The sequence below is a fragment of the Sander lucioperca genome, chromosome 1, assembly GCF_008315115.2.
Source record: "Sander lucioperca isolate FBNREF2018 chromosome 1, SLUC_FBN_1.2, whole genome shotgun sequence".
NCBI lineage: Eukaryota > Metazoa > Chordata > Actinopteri > Perciformes > Percidae > Sander > Sander lucioperca.
This window is the reverse complement of record NC_050173.1, coordinates 45,573,331-45,593,763: the sequence shown is the minus strand read 5'-3', so window position 1 is coordinate 45,593,763 and position 20,433 is coordinate 45,573,331. Positions and strand designations below refer to the sequence as shown.

At 42.3% G+C, this 20,433-nt stretch overlaps 1 long non-coding RNA gene across 1 annotated transcript; it reads left to right on the top strand.

Annotated features, from left to right (window-relative positions):
- The first annotated feature begins 97 nt into the window (after positions 1-97).
- On the top strand, positions 98-18,606 carry LOC118495788. Its single transcript, XR_004898223.1, has 2 exons — positions 98-223; positions 18,413-18,606. It is a non-coding gene; the product is annotated as an uncharacterized LOC118495788 (long non-coding RNA).
- The last annotated feature ends 1,827 nt before the right edge of the window (positions 18,607-20,433 follow it).

Here is a 20,433-nt window from a genome sequence, read left to right as displayed (position 1 = left end):
TCAAACGCTTTATAACCAACTGAAGCTGCTACTGCGACCACAAAGCTGCGCTGCCAACAGATTCTCACTCCCCTCGCATAAAATACGGTCGCTTGGTCAGGTGCCTTTGGCGTTGTTGTTGATGCTAAAATTCTTCTTTAGCATCCTATCTAAACGTGCTTTATCTAAACGTGCTTGGTCAGACTATTGGCGTCACTTTTGACGCAGTTAGGTTAAGGAAAAGGTCGTGGGCTTACATTTCCATGACACGGGGGAGAAGAACGGGACGGGTTAGGAAAAGAAGAACGGGACATTTTCGGCCTTTCATACTACACGCTACCATAAGCTCTCCCTGGTGCGTTCTACAAACACGCTGAAGGGCGCTTTTTGCGCTCCTTCTGACGCTGACAGCCACTGCCCAAACGTCCGCATTTTACGAGTTTGGAGTGAGAATGGGTTGAAAAGAAAAAAAAAAAAAGTACCTCCAATTTCAGTATAGTACTTGAGTAAATGTACTTAGTTACATTCCACCACTGATTTTTACAGAGACAGACGGACGGGTGGGTCTGCTTGTTCAGAGCTCTGTGTGTTTCTGCCTGGACACCATGAGAGAAGAGAGGTGGGCAGTGGGATACTTTGGAGGCGGGCTGTATGGGCTGGCCACCCAATCAGAAGTTAGAAACAGTACTGTTATTTTCTGTGCCATTTTTTTAAGTGGCTAACACATGTTATTAACTTTTGATTGGGTGGGCTGAGACCGCCCCTAACCCTAGCTACCGTCGGCCTTGGATTTCCTGATAGCTCAATCGCATTTAAGACTTACCAACGGCTATAGTCTCGCATTGCCAGACCTATCTCCACAGCACTGTGTACTTAACATATAATAGCTAAACCAGAGCACCTGGAGGAAACACACACACACACACACACACACACACACACAAACACACACACACACACAAACAAGAGGAGAACGAAACACACAGAATCAATAAAGCCAGTGTGCCATGATGGCCGTTTTCACTGCGAGGTGGCAGTTAGCTCATACTGAAAGTACTTGTAGATTTACTGAGCTGAGTTCCTCTGTGTCTTTTATAGGGACAAGTGACAATTATGTGGACCAACCAAGTAATGCAAACCTTTCTAAACAAAGTTATAAAGCATCCTACATTATAAAAAATACTTACAGGGAATATGAAAAGTCTTACAGTGCTCATATTATGCTCATTTTCAGGTTCATAATTGTATTTAGAGGTTATATCAGAATAGGTTTATGTGGTTTAATTAGAGCTGTTTGGAGCAGTTTGTGAACAGTGTTTTCTGTTGGAGATGGTAAGTCCCTTTGGGGTGGACTTTGGGCTTTTTCACTTTGTAAACCTATAACATGCACAAAAAAGATATATAACACAATAAAGGAAAGGGAAAAAGCCAAAAAGCATAATATGAGCACTTTAATCTACAGAGTCCAACTAAAGCTGTCAACATAAATGTTGCAGTAAAAAATACAATATGTTTTGACTCCATATTTCATTTCACATTTTGAACAGCAAATTCGGATATTTCCATGATGTCAGTGGACTTTTGTACATGCTGCTCTTTCTTTGTTTAAAGTGTTTTTCTGTATATCGTTCGTGTTTGGTGGCAGAGCCCAGAGTTGTCAGGTTATCTATATTTCTCATTAAAAAAAAAATTAAATAATTTTTTTAATGGCGGATTTATTTGGCTTACGGTCAGCAACTTTTTCAAACTGTTTAAGTCTTCCATAATATCAAATCTGTTGTTTTTTATGAATCACTGTGTGGTTTATACTTTCACAGTTGATATGAGGATATGATGTAGACAGCGATTGAACTGTTTGAGGACTGCAATATGACACAATTAGAAAATATTTCTCTTAAGTGAAGAAGATAAATGTCTTTTAAACTTTCAAAATATTGTAATTAGCTCATACGTTCGGCTACATTTTAGGAAAACGCGTATAAAATGTTGTTTTCTCAGTGTAAACATCATATACTATAGCTTCCATGACGAAAAATAAAGTTAAGACAGAATATATATATATATGTGTGTGTGTGTGTGTGTGTGTGTGTACTGTATATGTGTGTGTGTATATATACAGTCATATAAAGTAGAATAAGATTATTGTGAAACCTTAAAGGTATAAAAGCTGTTGGGAAATATAAATGGAAAGCTGGAGGTCAAGGGGTTAAGTTGGCTGTAAACATAGATTCCCCTTCCCCAGACAAACCTGACTCCACCCTGTGATGATAACACACAGATAACAGACAGAGACTTTTTTTTTTTTTTTACACTTTGTGGAAAATTACCAGAGAAATGCAAGTTGACCTGCAGCAGGAAACAACGAACAACAAACAGCTGACTCACACTTTCATCCACATCACTTCTCTGGCTTTTTAGTTTCTTCCTCTTCTCTATCTCTCTCTCTCTCTCTCTCTCTCTCTCTCTCTCTCTCTCTCTCTCTCTTATCTCTCGCTCAGAATATATATATATATATATATATATATATATATATATATATATATATATATATATATACACATCTCTCGCTCTCTCTCTCTCTCTCTCTCTCTCTCTCTCTCTCTCTCTCATATATATATATATATATATATATATATATATATATATACTCAGTTTCTATTAATCCATCTGCCAACAGGCTAATCCAAAGAAATAAACACAGACAAGCAGTTGTAATGTAACGAAGTACAAATACTTCGCTACTGTACTTAAGTAGAATGTTTACGTATCTGTACTTTACTTCGTTATTTATATTTCCGGAAACTTTTACTCCACTACATTTCCTAAATGAAATGTATACTTTTACTCCACTATATTTCCCCTAAGCATCTTAGTTACTCCTTACTACAAAATAAAATCAGAAGAAATTTGTTACACTGGAAAAAAGCAGGTTTGGCCAATCATTGCTCCTAGATTGCCAAGTCAATGCACGCTCCATTTCAGTTGGTGACCTTTGTTGTTTGTTGCCAAGCAACAAAAAAACAAAAGCCAAAACTAAAGAAGAAGAGGAAGAAGCATAATAACTGATAGCGTCATGGAAGCCCCTGCTGCAGGCTCTGCCACCATGGTAACAGATGATGACCACCCAGCGACGGTGATGACGATAACGTTACACTCCATTGTCCATAAAATTCAAAATCAAAGTTTCTTTTTACTTTTACTTCTAATACTTAAGTACATTTAATATCAGAAAATTACTTTTGATACTTAAGTACAGTAAATATCCGATACTTTAAGACTTGTAGTCAAGTAATATTCTAAGAGGAAACTTTAAAGGGGTGATAGAATGATTATATAGGGTATTTCACACTGTTCCTTAAGGTCTCCTAATAAGGTATGTAACATTGGTTGGGCTAAAAATGGCACGGGTGCTGTTCTATGCGCCCTAATGCAACCCTGTGAAATAGCCTTGGATTGAAATGAGAGGTTTTCTCCCTTATATGGTATGCTCATGAATATTTAGATGAGCTGCGCGCTGATTGGTTGGTTTACAACAAGCGACACACACATACACACACACACACACACACACACACACACACACACACACACACACACCCCTCTTTACAACGAGCTGAGCGAAGCTGCAGAGGCTCCAATGTTGCCAACTTAGCGACTTTGTCGCTAGATTTAGCGACTTTTCAAACCCCCTTAGCGACTTCTTTTCAAAAAAGCGACTAGCGACAAATCTGGCGACTTTCTGTAGAAAAGACGCCAACGGTATTTCTCTCTTGTGTCCGCCAAAACTGTCACTAACTTGACTTAGGTCGCCACATAACGCTCACTTTTTCTTGCCTAAACTTGACTGTAACCCCCGCTGAAATGATCGTCAGCTCGCAGTGCTCTGTACCTGGCTCACAGTCACCTATTCTCGGGTAACTGACCCACCAACTACCGCTGACCTGACAGAGCATCATGAGGAGCACCGTAGCTGGCGTCGCACAGCTCTGTAGTGGCTAAACACATCTACTAACTGCCGCTGATACGACTGATCTGTCACAGTGGTCTGTAGCGGGCAGCAGGAAGCTCTGTAGCAGCTTAAACAGCTAGCAACCGCCGCTAGGCGTCATGGAGCTCTGTAGCCGATGTCACATTAGTGTGCATAACTTTTCGTACAATATCATAAGAACCCGTTCATTGAGAATGCATTGGTGTATTTCAGCCTGTGTGTGTGTGCGAATATATATATATATATATATATAACAACATAGTAAAAAATTTAATTTCCCCTTACAGGATTAATAAAGTATAGACCTACATTATTAAATTCATGACATGTAGAAATGGTTCAGTGGACCCGAATGAGAATCACTATCGTTACATATTCCTGTACGGAGCTGCACTCAGAAAGTTTTTACTTGTCTGGTCAGGTTAAAGTGAAAGTCAACAATAACAATGGCTTTGAATTTGTATTCGGGTTAAACACAGGAATATACACACAAGGTCACATGCTACAGCTCTGCAAAAACAAGTCCTCTCTGTCTCGTTGAACCCTGTGTGTGCGAGTCTGACATGTGTCCGTGGTGTGTACCGATTCTGGCTTCTGATTGGTCCGTGGGGACAGGTGTGGTTGACATGGATGGTGCATGAGTTCCCCCTCTTGTTGAGGAAGCTTCAATATGTGTCAGACAGACAGAACTGAAGGCCATGTAGCAATTTACTATAAATATAAACTTTTGACTGGTATATATATATATATAATTGTTGCAGTTTTTTATATATATATATATATATATATATATATATATATATATATATATATATATATATACTAGTCAAAAGTTACTTGTTGCAGTTTATATCTCTCATATTTTATGATTCTTCTTTCTACAACAGAAGAATATATATATATATATATATACTACCGGTCCAAAGTTTGGGGTCACTTAGAAATTTCCATTCCACTCCACTGCATACAGAATACCAGTTTTTTTAATCAGGGCAGCAGTTTTCAGATTACATTATCCATCCATCCAACTTCTTCCGCTTTTTTCCCGAGCCACATTAACCAGCTCCGACTGGGGGATCCCGAGGCGTTCCCAGGCCAGGTTGGAGATATAATCCCTCCACCTAGTCCTGGGTCTTCCCCGAGGCCTCCTCCCAGCTGGACGTGCCTGGAACACCTCCCTAGGGAGGCACCCAGGGGGCATCCTTACCAGATGCCCGAACCACCTCAACTGGCTCCTTTCGACGCGAAGGAGCAGCGGCTCTACTCCGAGCTCCTCATGGATGACTGAGCTTCTCACCCTATCTCTAAGGGAGACGCCAGCCACCCTCCTGAGGAAACCCATTTCGGCCGCTTGTACCCTGGATCTCGTTCTTTCGGTTATGACCCAGCCTTCATGACCATAGGTGAGGGTAGGAACGAAAACTGACCGGTAGATTGAGAGCTTTGCCTTCTGGCTCAGCTCTCTTTTCGTCACAACGGTGCGATAAATTGAGTGTAATACCGCACCCGCTGCGCCGATTCTCCGACCAATCTCCCGCTCCATTGTCCCCTCACTCGCGAACAATACCCCAAGGTACTTGAACTCCTTCACTTGGGGTAAAGACTCATTCCCTACCTGGAGAAGGCACTCCATCGGTTTCCTGCTGAGAACCATGGCCTCAGATTTAGAGGTGCTGATCCTCATCCCAGCCGCTTCACACTCGGCTGCGAACCGATCCAGTGAGTGCTGAAGGTCACAGGCCGACGATGCCATCAGGACCACATCATCCGCAAAAAGCAGCGATGAGATCCCCAGCTCACCAAACTGCAACCCCTCTCCACCCCGACTACGCCTCGATATCCTGTCCATAAATACTACAAACAGGATTGGTGACAAAGCGCAGCCCTGGCGGAAGCCAACTCTCACCTGAAACGAATCCGACTTACTGCCAAGAACCCGGACACAGCTCTCGCTTTGGTCGTACAGAGATTGGATGGCCCTGAGAAGGGACCCCCTCACCCCATACTCCCGCAGCACCTCCCACAGTATCTCCCGGGGGACCCGGTCATACGCCTTCTCCAGATCCACAAAGCACATGTAGACCGGTTGGGCATACTCCCAGGCTCCCTCCAGGATCCTTGCGAGAGTAAAGATCTGGTCCGTTGTTCCACGACCAGGACGGAATCCGCATTGTTCCTCTTCAACCTGAGGTTCGACTATCGACCGAACCCTCCTTTCCAGCACCTTGGAGTAGACTTTACCGGGGAGGCTGAGAAGTGTGATACCCCTGTAATTGGCACACACCCTCTGGTCCCCCTTTTTGAAAAGGGGAACCACCACCCCGGTCTGCCACTCCTTAGGCACCGTCCCCGACTTCCACGCAATGTTGAAGAGGCGTGTCAACCAAGACAACCCCTCCACACCCAGAGCTTTAAGCATTTCTGGACGGATCTCATCAATCCCTGGGGCTTTGCCACTGTGGAGTTGTTTAACTACCTCAGCAACTTCCACCAGGGAAATTGACGACAATCCCCCATCATCCTCCAGCTCTGCCTCTACCATAGAGGGCTTATTAGTCGGATTTAGGAGTTCCTCAAAGTGCTCCTTCCACTGCCCTATTACCTCCTCAGTTGAGGTCAACAGCGTCCCATCCTTACTGTACACAGCTTGGATGGTTCCCCGCTTCCCCCTCCTGAGGTGGCGAACGGTTTTCCAGAAGCACCTTGGTGCCGACCGAAAGTCCTTCTCCATGTCTTCTCCGAACTTCTCCCACACCCGCTGCTTTGCCTCTTTCACGGCAGAGGCTGCAGCCCTTCGGGACCTTCGGTACCTTGCAACTGCCTCCGGAGTCCTCTGGGATAACATATCCCGGAAAGACTCCTTCAGTCGGATGGCTTCCCTGACCACCGGTGTCCACCACGGTGTTCGTGGGTTACTGCCCCTTGAGGCACCTAAGACCCTAAGACCACAGCTCCCTGCCGCAGCTTCAGCAATGGAAACTTTGAACATTGTCCACTCGGGTTCAATGCCCCCAGCCTCCACAGGGATGCACGAAAAGCTCCGCCGGAGGTGTGAGTTGAAAGTCTGTCGGACAGGGGCCTCCTCCAGACTTTCCCAATTTACCCGCACTACCCGTTTGGGCTTACCAGGTCTGTCCAGAGTCTTCCCACACCCTCTGACCCAACTCACCACCAGATGGTGATCAGTTGACAGCTCTGCCCCTCTCTTCACCCGAGTGTCCAAAACATATGGCCTCAGATCAGATGAAACGATTATAAAATCGATCATTGACCTTTGGCCTAGGGTGCTCTGGTACCAAGTACACTTATGAGCATCCCTATGTTCGAACATGGTGTTCGTTATAGACAATCCATGACTAGCACAGAAGTCCAACAACAAAAAACCACTCTGGTTTAGATCAGGGAGGCCGTTCCTCCCAATCACGCCTCTCCATGTGTCTCCATCATTTCCCACGTGCGCGTTGAAGTCCCCCAGCAGAACTATGGAGCCCCCCACTGGAGCCCCATACAGGACTCCATTCAAGGTCTCCAAGAAGAGCTCTTGTTTGGTGCATACGCACAAACAACAGTCAGAGTTTTCCCCCCCACAACCCGCAGGTGTAGGGAGGCGACCCTCTCGTCCACCGGGGTAAACTCCAACGTAGCGGCGCTCAGCCGGGGGCTTGTGAGTATCCCCACACCCGCCTGGCGCCTCACACCCTGGGCAACTCCGGAGAAGAAAAGAGTCCAACCCCTATCCAGGAGTATGGTTCCAGAACCGAGACTGTGCTTAGAGGTAAGCCCCACCAGATCCAATTGGTAGCGCTCCATCTCCCGCACAAGTTCTGGCTCCTTCCCCCACAGAGAGGTGACGTTCCACGTCCCCAGAGCCAGCGTCTGCTGCCCGGGTCTAGTCCGTCGAGGCCCCTGACCTTCACTGCCACCCATGTGGCAGCGCACCCGACCCCAGCGGTTCCTCCCACAGGTGGTGGGCCCATGGGTTGGAGAGAGAGGTGCCACATAGCTTTTTCGGGCTGTGCCCGGCCGGGCTCCGTGGTAAACCCGGCCACCAGGCGCTCGCTGACGGGCCCTCCATCTGGGCCTGGCTCCAGACGGGGGCCCTGGGCTTCCTCCGGGCAGGGTCACTCCATCTCTACCTCGTTTTTTCATAGGGTTTTTGAACCATTCTTTGTCTGGCCCCTCCGGAGTGGAATGGAAATTTCTAAGTAACCCCAAACTTTTGACCGGTAGTGTGTATATACAGTATCTCACAAAAGTGAGTACACTTCCTCACATTTTAGTAAATATTTCATTATATCTTTTAATGGGACAACACTGAAGAAATTACACTTTGCTCCAATGTAAAGTATTAAGTGTACAGCTTGTATAACAGTGTAAATGTGCTGTCCCCTCAAAATAACTCAACACACAGCCATTAATGTCTAAACCGCTGGCAACAAAAGTGAGTACACCCCTATGTTAAATTCCCATAGAGGCAGGCAGATTTTTATTTATAAAGGCCAGTTATTTCATGGATCCAGGATACTATGCATCCTGATAAAGTTCCCTTGGCCTTTGGAATTAAAATAGCCCCACATCATCACATACCCTTCACCATACCTAGAGATTGGCATGGGGTACTTTCCATAAAATCATCTCTCAATGCAAATCAAACCAGCTATTAGGCTAACTGACATAAAACCATGCCAACCATCCACGTTACTTCTTTTTTTTGAAATTTTAGAAATTTTTTGGAAAATATTGTGGAATCACATGTACTTTCAATAACTTCTATTACGAGTATTCTCGTTGATGAATGACCAAAATGAAAATGGGCCATTTCAGTGTTTGAAGAAAGAAAAAAAAAAAAAGATAATTGTTTTGGTGTTTTTGTGTTCATTGCATTTTTATGTCTCTTTCATAGTGTTTTCTTTTTCTTTAGGTTGTTCATTTTTATTTTTTTTTTCCTCCTTTTATTAAAGCATCTACATACAAATCTCCAAACACTTGGAGCCACGTGACGTTATGACCCAGACAGCAGCTCTTACTGGTCCAGTGCAAATATGGACACCATGTGTTCCTTCCCAAACAGATCCATGCATACATACTACAGGTCAGTACACTTTACACAGCACTTAAAAAACAGTACATCTGCGTTGTTGTTGTTTGACGAAACATCGAATCAGAACAGATCTTTCAAGTCTTATCGGTCACAGAGCTCAATAATAAATGTCAGACTTCTCTTAGTTGCATAGTGGCACAATCTTACCTGCACTGTTGTCATATTTGTTTCATATCTGCACTATTCCGTTTGCACAAACTTAGTACAAAGATTCTGTACTACACTCAGTATATATATTTGATCAATTTCTTTTCGTAGACTCTGTTGTATTTTGTATTTTTGCGTATTTAATGTGTATCTCTATGCTGTCTCGCATGTTTTATGCCTTGTCTTGGCCAGGTCATCGTTGCAATGAGAATTTGTTCACAATCGGCTTACCTGGTTAAATAAAGGTTAATTCAATTTTTTTTTTAAGTTGAAACTGGTGAGGTTTCACTATAAGCCCCCTTTTTTATTAAATAATTTGCACATTCAAACACAAGAGTGTAAAAAATAAAAAATATATACGTTCACGATAAATTTTGGCCCGACTAGATTTTGTCACTTTTTCCCGACATTCTTGGTGCTTTTGTCGACATTTTTGCCCCTATTTCCAACATCTATAGGGCTTTTAACGTTTGATACTGTTTTTTAGATATTTTGGGAATAAAAAAAAAATGTGGTGCTATTTTTCAAGTTTATGCCGATTTTTCCGACATTTTTGGCGCTTTTTTTCGATGTTATCAAAGCATGTCAATAAACTATATGATTCCCTTTTTCCAGTGTGGCCCTTAGAGAAGTTGAGTTTGACACTCCTGGAATAGAACAAGACTGGTTGGCTGACACTAGGGGGCAGAATAACTTCATCTTTGAGTGTCAGGACAGACCATTAATTCCACCTCCGTCCTGCCTTTTCAATGTCACAGTTTCAATTACGGACGACCTTTTCTCCTCTCGTGGCAGCATTCCTGTCACGGAACATGTGATTCCGATGGAGCTCCTAAAGCAGCCCAGTATATTAACCTGACCTAGTCCAGATGCACGCGATCAAACAATACACAGAGGTTGGAGTGGTGGAAAAACGGCCATGGATTCAAAAGGTCGTCACTGCCCCAGGGTGTGTGGCTTCATGCATGCTGCCTGTAAACTGGTTTCATGTAGAATGGGTTGATACTATTGATAAAAAATGGATAAAAACAGTGCAGATGTTTAAAAGATGCTTTGCTGCACATTTATCCATACACATATACGCACATGTCTGTATTCGCAGTTAATTTGAAATAAATGCACTGCATATTGAATGCCCGTCAGCTGTCAAGGCATGTGTGCTTTAGTGACATTATTATAAATGTTTGTCTTTATGTTAACCCTACTGTTATCCTGGGGGTAAATTTGGCCCCATTCAATGTCTAAGGCAAGAGCATAACGTTGAGTTCAACATGAGAGGGGAGGGGGTGGGTGGTTTGGGGATTTTGAGATTTCCACTTTTGAGCAAAATTGAAATTCTGAGCGTCAAACACTTCATTTCCTGCATTCTGGTGAATTTTTCAGCAACAATTTGGGCCTTTTCTGCATCAAGTTATGATGCAAATGTCTTTATTTATGTAAAGGAAATTATAATAGTTTTTTTGGGTGGTTTGCACCGGCCAGTTTTGATTATTGGGGGGGTTGTAAGTGCTTGACATCGTTTGTTTTAGTTCATATTGAAAGACTCATGGGTAAACATAACTAGGTAAACAAAAAATGAACATGATGATATTAATGTCCTTTACACATGTTGTATGCATCCGTGTTCGTTGGGGTAAGTTTGACCCCAGGCTGTCAGCTGTTTAACCATTCAGCCTCTTTTTTGTTTATGTTAAACAGCTATTTTGTACATTTGTTTCTGTATTTTTTCATTAATTCCTTATAAGTGTTACTTACATACTTGGCAATAAATCCTGTTTTTCGATTTTGATTCTGAGCTGCCAATGCTTCTATGAAGCCATTAAAGCAGCACAAAGAGTTTTCTTTTAAACTTTAGGTCAATCAGTGATTTTATAGTACTTTGCATATTCTTTCATATTCACATAAAGGATATTCTGGATGTATAAGGAGGGGTGGAGGGGAGTTATGTTTTATCTGACACATACCATTGGCCGATCATTTTAATTACAATAATTTTCTGGAGGTTTAAATTGGGGTCAAATTGATGCCGAAGATAAAGGTTACATTTGAGTATACCAGGAGGGTTAAGAAGACAGCTTTATATTTACATATTAAGGTTTTTACTGTAGATGCTGGATAGGCAGGAAACGGCACTGGATGCTGAATAACAGCGTACTATAAATTGCAGTGTTGAATGTTTGAGCTTAAGGCTCAGAGGGCTTCGTTATCTTGTCCTCCGAAGACCAAAACAAACAGGATTTATGTGTGCAAGTCCGGTTGGTTTTGCATGTGCTACAGTTGGATTTGGAACTCTGCCACACTTTCATGTTAAGGTGCTTTAACATCAAGCATGTTTCAACCAGAAAAGGGTGATGTGGATAATAATGAGGGAGAATGTAATCCTTCCACTTATAGTCAACAACCCAAAAAAGATCAAGGGATTATGGGTAGAGGGAGATGCACGTAAAACAAATTAAAGTCTGGACAGATGTTTGTGTTCATGTACTACTTCAATGTGCTTCTAAATGCTGAGAACTACAAGTAATGGCACTAATCATAGCCATTATGAGCTCATGACACATCTAGCCTACTGGTATTGGTATGTACAGCAGTGGTTGAAGAAGTATTCAGATCATTTACTGAAGTAAGAGTACTAATACTGCACTGTAAAAATACTCTGTTACAAGTAAAAGTCCTGCATTGAAAATCTTACTTAAGTAGAAGTCTGTAAGTATCATCAGGAAAATGTACTTAAAGTATTAAAAGTAAAAGTACTCGATGCAAGAAAAATCCTCCCATTTCAGAAACTGGAAACAATCCAAACAGTTGTGTGTTTAATGGTCTAATCATGTCAGCTGGACTTGTAGACCTTTACATTGTTGGGTATTGTAATTTATAATTAAAAGTCCTGTTTTATAAACTACATGTGTTTTGTGTGCAAAAATCTTAATTTGTAAAGTAACTAAAGCTGTCAGATTAATGTAGTGGAGTAAAAAGTAGAATATTTCTCTCTGAAATGTAGCGGAGTAGAAGTAGAAAGTGGCATAAAAAGAAAAGACTCAAGCACAAGAACCTCAAATTTGTACTTAAGTACAGTACTTAAATGTACTTAGTTATGCTCCACCACTGCTATACAGCATATTGAGACTGTCCTGAGTGTTTCTTTTTTTAACTTAACGAACGTTCAGCGTCATGTGCATAACCAGAAGTGAAATCAATTTTATAGCATTTGGAGAAAAAAAATGATAAAAGAAGAAGAGTGACAAAAGCGCAGGAAAAATGTGACAAAAACACGGTAAGAAGTGACAAAAAAATTATAAAAAACAGAAGCGACAGAAGTGTCGAAAAAGATGACCACAACGTTGAAAAAAAAAAGTACATTTTGACCCAGAAAAATAAAAAAAGTTGCACGGTCGACAGGAAGACAAGACAAGGGTTAAGTGCACTACATATGATGTGCTATATACTGTAAGGACAATGTCAGTGCTTTTACATGGAGAGCAGCGTATGATAACTAAATTAATGATGTGACTGTGAAGCGGACTGATGCACTTTCTTCGTACAGAAATTGTACATTTTATGGCAACAGCCCAGAGCCAAATTTAATTTCACTCCCTAATGGATGCTAAATAAATTCAGCACAGACTCTCAGGTCCGACTGATCGTCCAGCAGAAACAGCACAAAAAAAAAGAGAGGCTCTTTTCATGAATTCTATTAACATCTCCAAGAAGGAGGTGCAGGCTCAATGCTGCGAGGCCTCTACATGACAGGGATAGAAATATGTTTTAATGAGCCTGAGTCCAGAGGCGACAGAGTCCTTTTTTTATTTGAGGCCAAGGATGTGAGACTTTGAAAATGCATAGAAATTAGGTAATATGGTCCTAAAACAGAAAGAGGTGGGAAAAACATATTCAGGTAAGAAGCTGTTGTGACAAACATCATCAGAAAACAAAAGGAAATTATCGAGCCTACAGGTTGATTATTGCTGCCCCCGCTGGCTGCAGTGTTCATCAAACCCCACAATATAACAACAAACTGACAAGTTTTATTTTGGTTGGGGCCCTTACAAGATTTGGGGCAAACATTTAAAGGTCCAGTGTGTAACGTTTTTAGTTGTTCATTATCAAAATCTGTGTTGCCCGTTCACAAACTTGCATAAACTGGGGTAGACGCTCCATATTCATGCTCCATCTTGAAATACGTTAGCCGGTAAGGGACATACAGGACATACTGCTCCGCCTTTCACGTTTTCTCTGTCACATGATAAACTCACAGGTGCTGCTAATGCTGCTAATGGGTATCGTAGCTTCCCGGCCCCCGGCAAGTTTGAAGAAGGAAACATTGGAGGAACACACGTATTCAAAATCCCAATTTCAGGAACAGGAGTCTTCTTCTTCGCCCAAAAAAAGAAAAAGGATTTTGAAAAGAGCAAGTCATCATAAAAAAAAGAGTGAACATTGGAGATGCCTTCCAAAGACGGAAAGACCTGATGAAGGAAAAGGGGAAAGGGAAAGAGACGCCGAACAGCCACCGTAGCTGTAATACGTACTTTGAACTGCGTGGGGCGCGAGAGAGTTGATTGCGATATATGATCTCAACACTAGATGGGAGAAATTCCCACACATTGGACCTTTAAAGTTTAGTGTCATGATAGCTGTGGAGTAGTCTCGCATAGGGTTAGGTACCGAAACCCGGTTCCACTATGGATCCGATTCCTACGCCAAACGGTAGTATTCGGACCGGATTAGAACGCAAATTTCGGTTCCTCATTTCGGTTCCGATTGAAATATTTTCCCTCTGTTGCTCCAGACAGTGGCAGACACTTTTTTCTTTCTCCCTTTTCTGCCGAGTGGCGCACGTGCCCGCTCGCGGTGTGAAGCGTGTGTCTGTGCTATTCTCGGACATGTACTCTACTATCACTGCTGACAGACGGCTTTTTGTACACGCTCTGAAACGGACGTAAAAATATCACACTTTCTCTGTACTCTACTGTTAGCTAGCTATCGTAAATGTAGGCTACTTTTAAAATGACATATTTTCCCTCTGGACTCACCAAAATGGACGTAAAGGCATATTAACCATTCACTGCACGTGATCGCTAGTAAACATATTACACTTGCTCTGCTAGTCTATCGTTCAGGACAAGACCCTGGAACCTGGTGGTGGGGGAAGCAGGACAGCCTCCCCAAATTGTCTGCCCTTTCAAACTCATACCTGTGTGTCCAGGCCTCTTGGACACCATCTGAGAGAGTTTTCTCCTGTGCAGGACATGCCATAAGTCAGGAGAGATGTCGTATCTTCCCAGAGAAGGCAAATATGGTCATTTTTCTGCAAAAGAACTGCTAAAGTTTGAAGCTGGTTGGCATACCAACTCAACAACATTTATTTTGTTGTTACTTGTTAATAGTGTAACTGTTATTTGTTAAATTATTGTAGTTATGTGTTAGGTGACTTAGGTTTACTTATTAAATATTTAAGTACTTTAAAACATTAATATATTGTTAAATTTAAATCATTTTCAACTTAAAAAAAACCTCCATAAAAGAGCCTTTCTTTGATGTCATTTTTCAGTTTTTCAAGAATCGGTTTAGGAATTGGTTAGGAATCAGAATCGTTTTTTAAAAGAACTGGTTCGGCATCGGAATTGTAAAAATTCAAACAGTACCCAACCCTAGTCTTGCATTGTCTAGAAAAACGTGCTCTGGTTTATTGGCATTTCTTTAAACCAATCACAATCGTCTTAGGCGGTGCTAAGTGCCGGACAGGTCCACGGTGCCGCTGCAAAATAGCCTCGGGAAGGAACTTGTTTTGCAACAGAAAACTCAGATTGGACAGATAGTCTAGCTAGCTGTTGGATTTACCTGGAAGTGGAACGTCATGGCTATAGACTACACTTCTCTTAACCTTCATGTTGTTGTCAGGTCAAATTTGACCCGTTTCCAAAGTTCCTACATCAGACATTTGTGTTTCTTTCAACGTAATTTCCCAAAAATAACACGGATGGTTGCATACAATGCTCTTCGCAAAAACCAAAATGAAGGATCAGTTCACTACTTTTTTAGGGGTCAAAGCCCGAGTCTGTAAGAACGGGCAATAGCAAAGCTATGCCGTTCATACAACAGGGCTTTAGAACCCTATTGTTTTTCTACTGATTAATCATCATCATCATCATACATTATTTTTATTTTTCTTCGCCGCCTAAAACTCCGACTACAGCCTAAACCGTACATGGTGGGGGGATTGGCATTTTCAGTAATGGTCCCAAACTCCGCAAGGACCTCAGACGGAAAAATAGACCCACTTCCACCACTAGGTGGCGCTATAGCAGAAAAAAACGCGTTTGGCCCTATAACTCCCACACCGTACACCTTACATTCAAAAACCATACATCCCCGCGTTCCCTGGATCCAACTGAGTCACGTGATATAGGCCACGTCCATTTCCGCCTAAACTTTTATGCGTGAAAAATCGTGATTTATCAAAAACCTACTTTTTCAAACTCCTCCTAGACCGTGTGACCGATCGGCACGAAATTTGGCATGTAGCATCTCCAGATGGGCCGGACAAAAAGTTAATAAAAAGAATTTTGATAGGATAAAAATTGCGCATATTACGCACAAACAAATTTGTGTAGCTAACTATGAAAACACCAACTTTGCCATATCTCAGCCAAAATAAATGCCATCAACACCAAACTTTAGATTCATGTTTGTCGTGACCCTCTGAAGGTCACCCATCCGTTTTACAAAACTTGGCCACTAGGGGGCGCTACAAGTACAAAAAGTTTATATCTCATGAACCGCTAATCAGATTTTTACTAAATTTGATAGGTACCATCTAGGGCCACTCCTGAGGCCAACCCTATAGTGGGGTACTGAGGGGTCAAAGTGGGCGTGGCCTATGGGACCCACGTCTACATTTACTACTTACACTAATGTGAACAACTTTACATTTACAGGGTAGATAGACAATGGGTCATGGACCACACCTACCAAAAATTACACATGTGGACCACTAGGTGGCGCTATAATGTTTTTTTGCCTTTAACTCCCACATTACACATCGCACATTAGAAAACCTTACATCCACGTGTTCCGTGAATCAAGCTGAATCACATGATATAGGCCACGCCCATTTCCGCTTAAATTGTTTTCCGCAATATTGCGCAATGCGCAAAACCAACTTTTTCAAACTCGTCCTAGGCCGTGCGACGGATCAGCACGAAACCTGGTATGTAGCATCTCCAGATGGACCTGACCAAAAGTTACCCAAGGAATTTTGCTACGTTAAAGTTTGCGCATTTGACGACCAAACAAATTTTCCTAGCTAGCTACCAGACACGTATCATATCATATCTCGACCAAATTAAATGTTATCAGCAAATAACTTGAGATCATTGTTTAACATCCCACTACGATGCTCTGTACTAAATTCGGCAAAGATCGGCCTTTAGATGGCGCTATAAGCAACGTTTATTTGTTTTGGGCAATAACTCAATGCATTTAAATGGGGAATTTGCAATTGCAATATCTCTGCCACAGTAAATGCAATCAACACAAAACGTAGTGCTCGTTCTGCATGCTGCTCTGAGGCTCTGTACCAAATTTGGTGAAGATCGGCCATTAGGGGGCGCTATAATCAACGTAGACGAGTTTTGGCCCTTTTACTTAATGTTAATGGGATATTTGCAATGGAAATGTACCACAGACCTTGCAGCTCACACTTCTCAATACTTACTGAGGTTTGCCTCCTACCGTGTTGGTTTTGGTTTTTGCTTTTGTGTGCTCCCCTGGTGTTTTACAATAAACAAACTACTTAACCCACTTGACAAAGTTGCTACAACCTTCACAGTGGACAAATGCAACTCTTTTCTCTCACTTTTTCAATCCAAAATCTACACCATTCATAGGCGCCAATACTGTGCAATTAAACATTGCAGTTGGTGCTAAGTGGAGAGTCTGTCATAGTGTGATTGGTTATGTTGGTGGCATTGATTCTTAATTTCCCACGAAGCACCCACGGAGGAAAACATAAATCAGCGCCTATGACGCCATTTGCAACAACTTGACCACCTCCCCTGCTCCTTCAACCACCACACTTTCCTCCCCCCTCCACCCTCTTGGTCACTCTCTCATTTTTCTCTGCTGTCTCCCGCGGTCAGGGGGGTTAAGAAGTTTGTTTATTGTAGAGAATTCTTAAAGGTAGTCTGTATGTGCGTGGAGGTGAACTGTTGACCACTACGTTTCCAACGGCGGCGTACCGCAGACGTCGCGGCTTGCGCCTCTCGATGTTTAGCGACGTTTGCCTCCCCGCCGCCCGGCTTCGGGTTCCGCTTTCGCACGTTCCCCCAGGCGTCGGGGGCGACTGGCGTGGGTGGCTTGGGCCCCGTCATAACTGCTTGCAGTTCTAGTTTAATTTTTGAGTTTTATTCAACTTTTATAGCATTTGACGAAAACAAATTGAAATGGTTTTAAAACAGTCTGTTATAATCCTTCAACATTGGTTCCTCTGATCTAAACATAAATGAAGTTTATTGACCAATTGGTTACAAAAAATAAATTTGGACTACTGGTGGGGAAAAAAAGCACAGAAAAAAGTGATAAAAACTTAGAAAAAGCACCAAAAAAGTGTTAATATTTGACCCGGGAGGACAACAAGTTGCATGGTTCACAGGAAGACAACACATGGCACTTTCGCTAATTTGAATGCCCTTTCCGCCAAATTTAAGTTACAGCACTCCAGGCTTTTCTGCTATTTCCAGGTTCGTCACTTTGTGCAATCCATTAGCCCATCCTTTCCCAGTCTACTGCCAAGAACGAGACTGGATATAATTTTGCAAATTCCTGTGCTCGTTAAGGGTCTTACTTCACGGATATATAATACTATCATGTCTGTTAGTGACTTATCACTTAATAAGATCCGAGCAGACTTGGTTGAATAGTTATATCTGATGAAATATGGAATAATGCTTTGGGCAGGGTAAATGGGTCAACATCGTGTGCTCGCTTTGGTTTAATTCAATTTAAGGTTCTTCATCGTGCACAGGCCAGGCTGTCCATGATCAACACATTCTCACTCCCATCGGTTGGTCAGGTGCCTTTGGCGTTGTAATTGACGCTAAAGGTCTTCTTTAGCGTCATATCTAAACGCCCTTTATCTAAACGCGCTTGGTCGGGACTATTGGCGTCACTTTTGACGCAGTTAGGTTAAGGAAAAGGTCGTGGGTGGGCTTATGTTTCCATGACACACGGGACAAGAACGGGACAGTTGGGTTTAGGAAAAGAAGAACGGATGGTTGGGTTTAGGAAATGTGACACGCGGGACATGGTGGGGGGGGGGGGAGCAAAAAACTAAATGTTTGTTGCCAAATGTCTGTAAGCAATTGCTGTTCTTTTTTGCAAATAAAAAGATGTATAAAAAAAGGAAGACAACACAAATGCATGTGCTGTTGCAAATTAGAAGCATACAAAAGGAATTTGAAGAAGACACGGTTGGATGTGCTCTGTGAGGTGCTGAATTATGCTTTATTTTTTATTTATTTTTAAAAGACATTAGGCTATCAGTGTCTTGTCCTCAAGGTGTCCGTGGTGTACTCAGATTTTCAAGTCAGGGGAATGTTGCCTTATTTTCCCAGTCTTTCCAAATTTAGCACAGTGACTCTTTTTCTGAAGTCTGTCATTATCATCCATTCAAAAGAAATTAGCAGAAATGGAGGCAATTAGGAGGCCTTCTCTTTCAGCTCATCACATAAAGGACAATAGAGAATGAAATGAGACTCATTTTCAATTTCCATTAAATCACAGAGCAGACAAGGACCCTCCTCATCATTTATCCATCCAGCAACTGATTCTGTTCTTTCGACTGGGTGATAATTTTGAGACCAAATTCTACACTGATGAACATTTGTACAATGCCCTGACCGTTTGAGTCTCTCTCTGGTCTAATGAGATCACACTTCTGTGATATTTGCTCGTATATTAGTATTATCATCAAATATGCTGTGTTCTCTGTTCTATCTTTGGAGGTTTATTCTTCCTTTTAAAGTAACTTGGGAAGAACATTCAGTAACACTTTACTTGAAGGTATCTACATAAGAGTGACATGACACTGTCATGACACAGTCATGACACATGAACCCTAACCCTAACCCTCTTATGTAGATACCTTCAAGTAAAGTGTAACCGAACATTCTCCTCAATGACACTAGTCATGTTTCCATCAACGTATTTTTAAGCGCATTAGAAAATGTTGATAGAAATGTTAATGCGCAAAATGGGAGATGGAAACAGCTTTGCCGAATAAGTTGTGATGTAGCGAACATGGAACTCACATGACTATAGTCTCGGTATCCATCGGATGGGGGAAGGATCGGGATACGGGTCCCATCCAGTGCGCCATACACTTGGCAGCATGGTGGCCCAGTGGTTAGCACTGTGGCCTCAAAGCAAGAAGGTTCTAGGTTTGAATCGAGGTCGTTCCGGGCCTTTCTGAGTTTTTATGTTCTCCCCATTTTTGCGTGGGTTTCCTACGGGTGCTCCGGTTTCCCCCACCATCAAAAAACATGTACTAGGTTCTCCAGCCAGTGCCTTTGATCAAGGCACTGGCTCAGATCTGGAGTTGGTCCCCGGGCGCTGTAAATGGCTACATACTGCTCCCTTGAGGGATGGGTTAAATGCAGAAAATGAATTTCGCTACATGTATGTGTATGTGACAATAAAGTACCTTTACCTTGTGGCACAAGGTGCGCAGTGGAGTTGCGGTGCGCTGTAGCCTGTGCCTCAGCCACGTCGGGTAAATTGACGAACTGGTTCAACAGCTTGAATCGTACGGCCCTGCACACCGCGTATACACAGCAGTGAACGGTTGTCTCACTGACACCAAATGTCTCTGCCACAACCCTGTATTCTGCACAGGTGGCCAACTTGTACAATGCTACCTCTCTCCATTTAGCCAAAGAACTTAGCTTCTAAACTCTTTGATTTAGCAAGCCGGTTTGTAATCTACAACCATGCGTAACGTCAACTTGTGACAAAACTACGCTGGAAACACTTCTAATTCACATGTTCTCTTTTTTTATTTTTTGTGACATTTTAAAAGTTCGCTTAAAATTCGCTTGACAATTAGATGGAAACATGACTACTGTTATCTAGGGGTGTGCAAAAAAAATCAATTTGAATTCGAATCGAGATTTAAGCTCTACAGATTCAAAATCGATTCATAGAATTCCAAAAATCGATT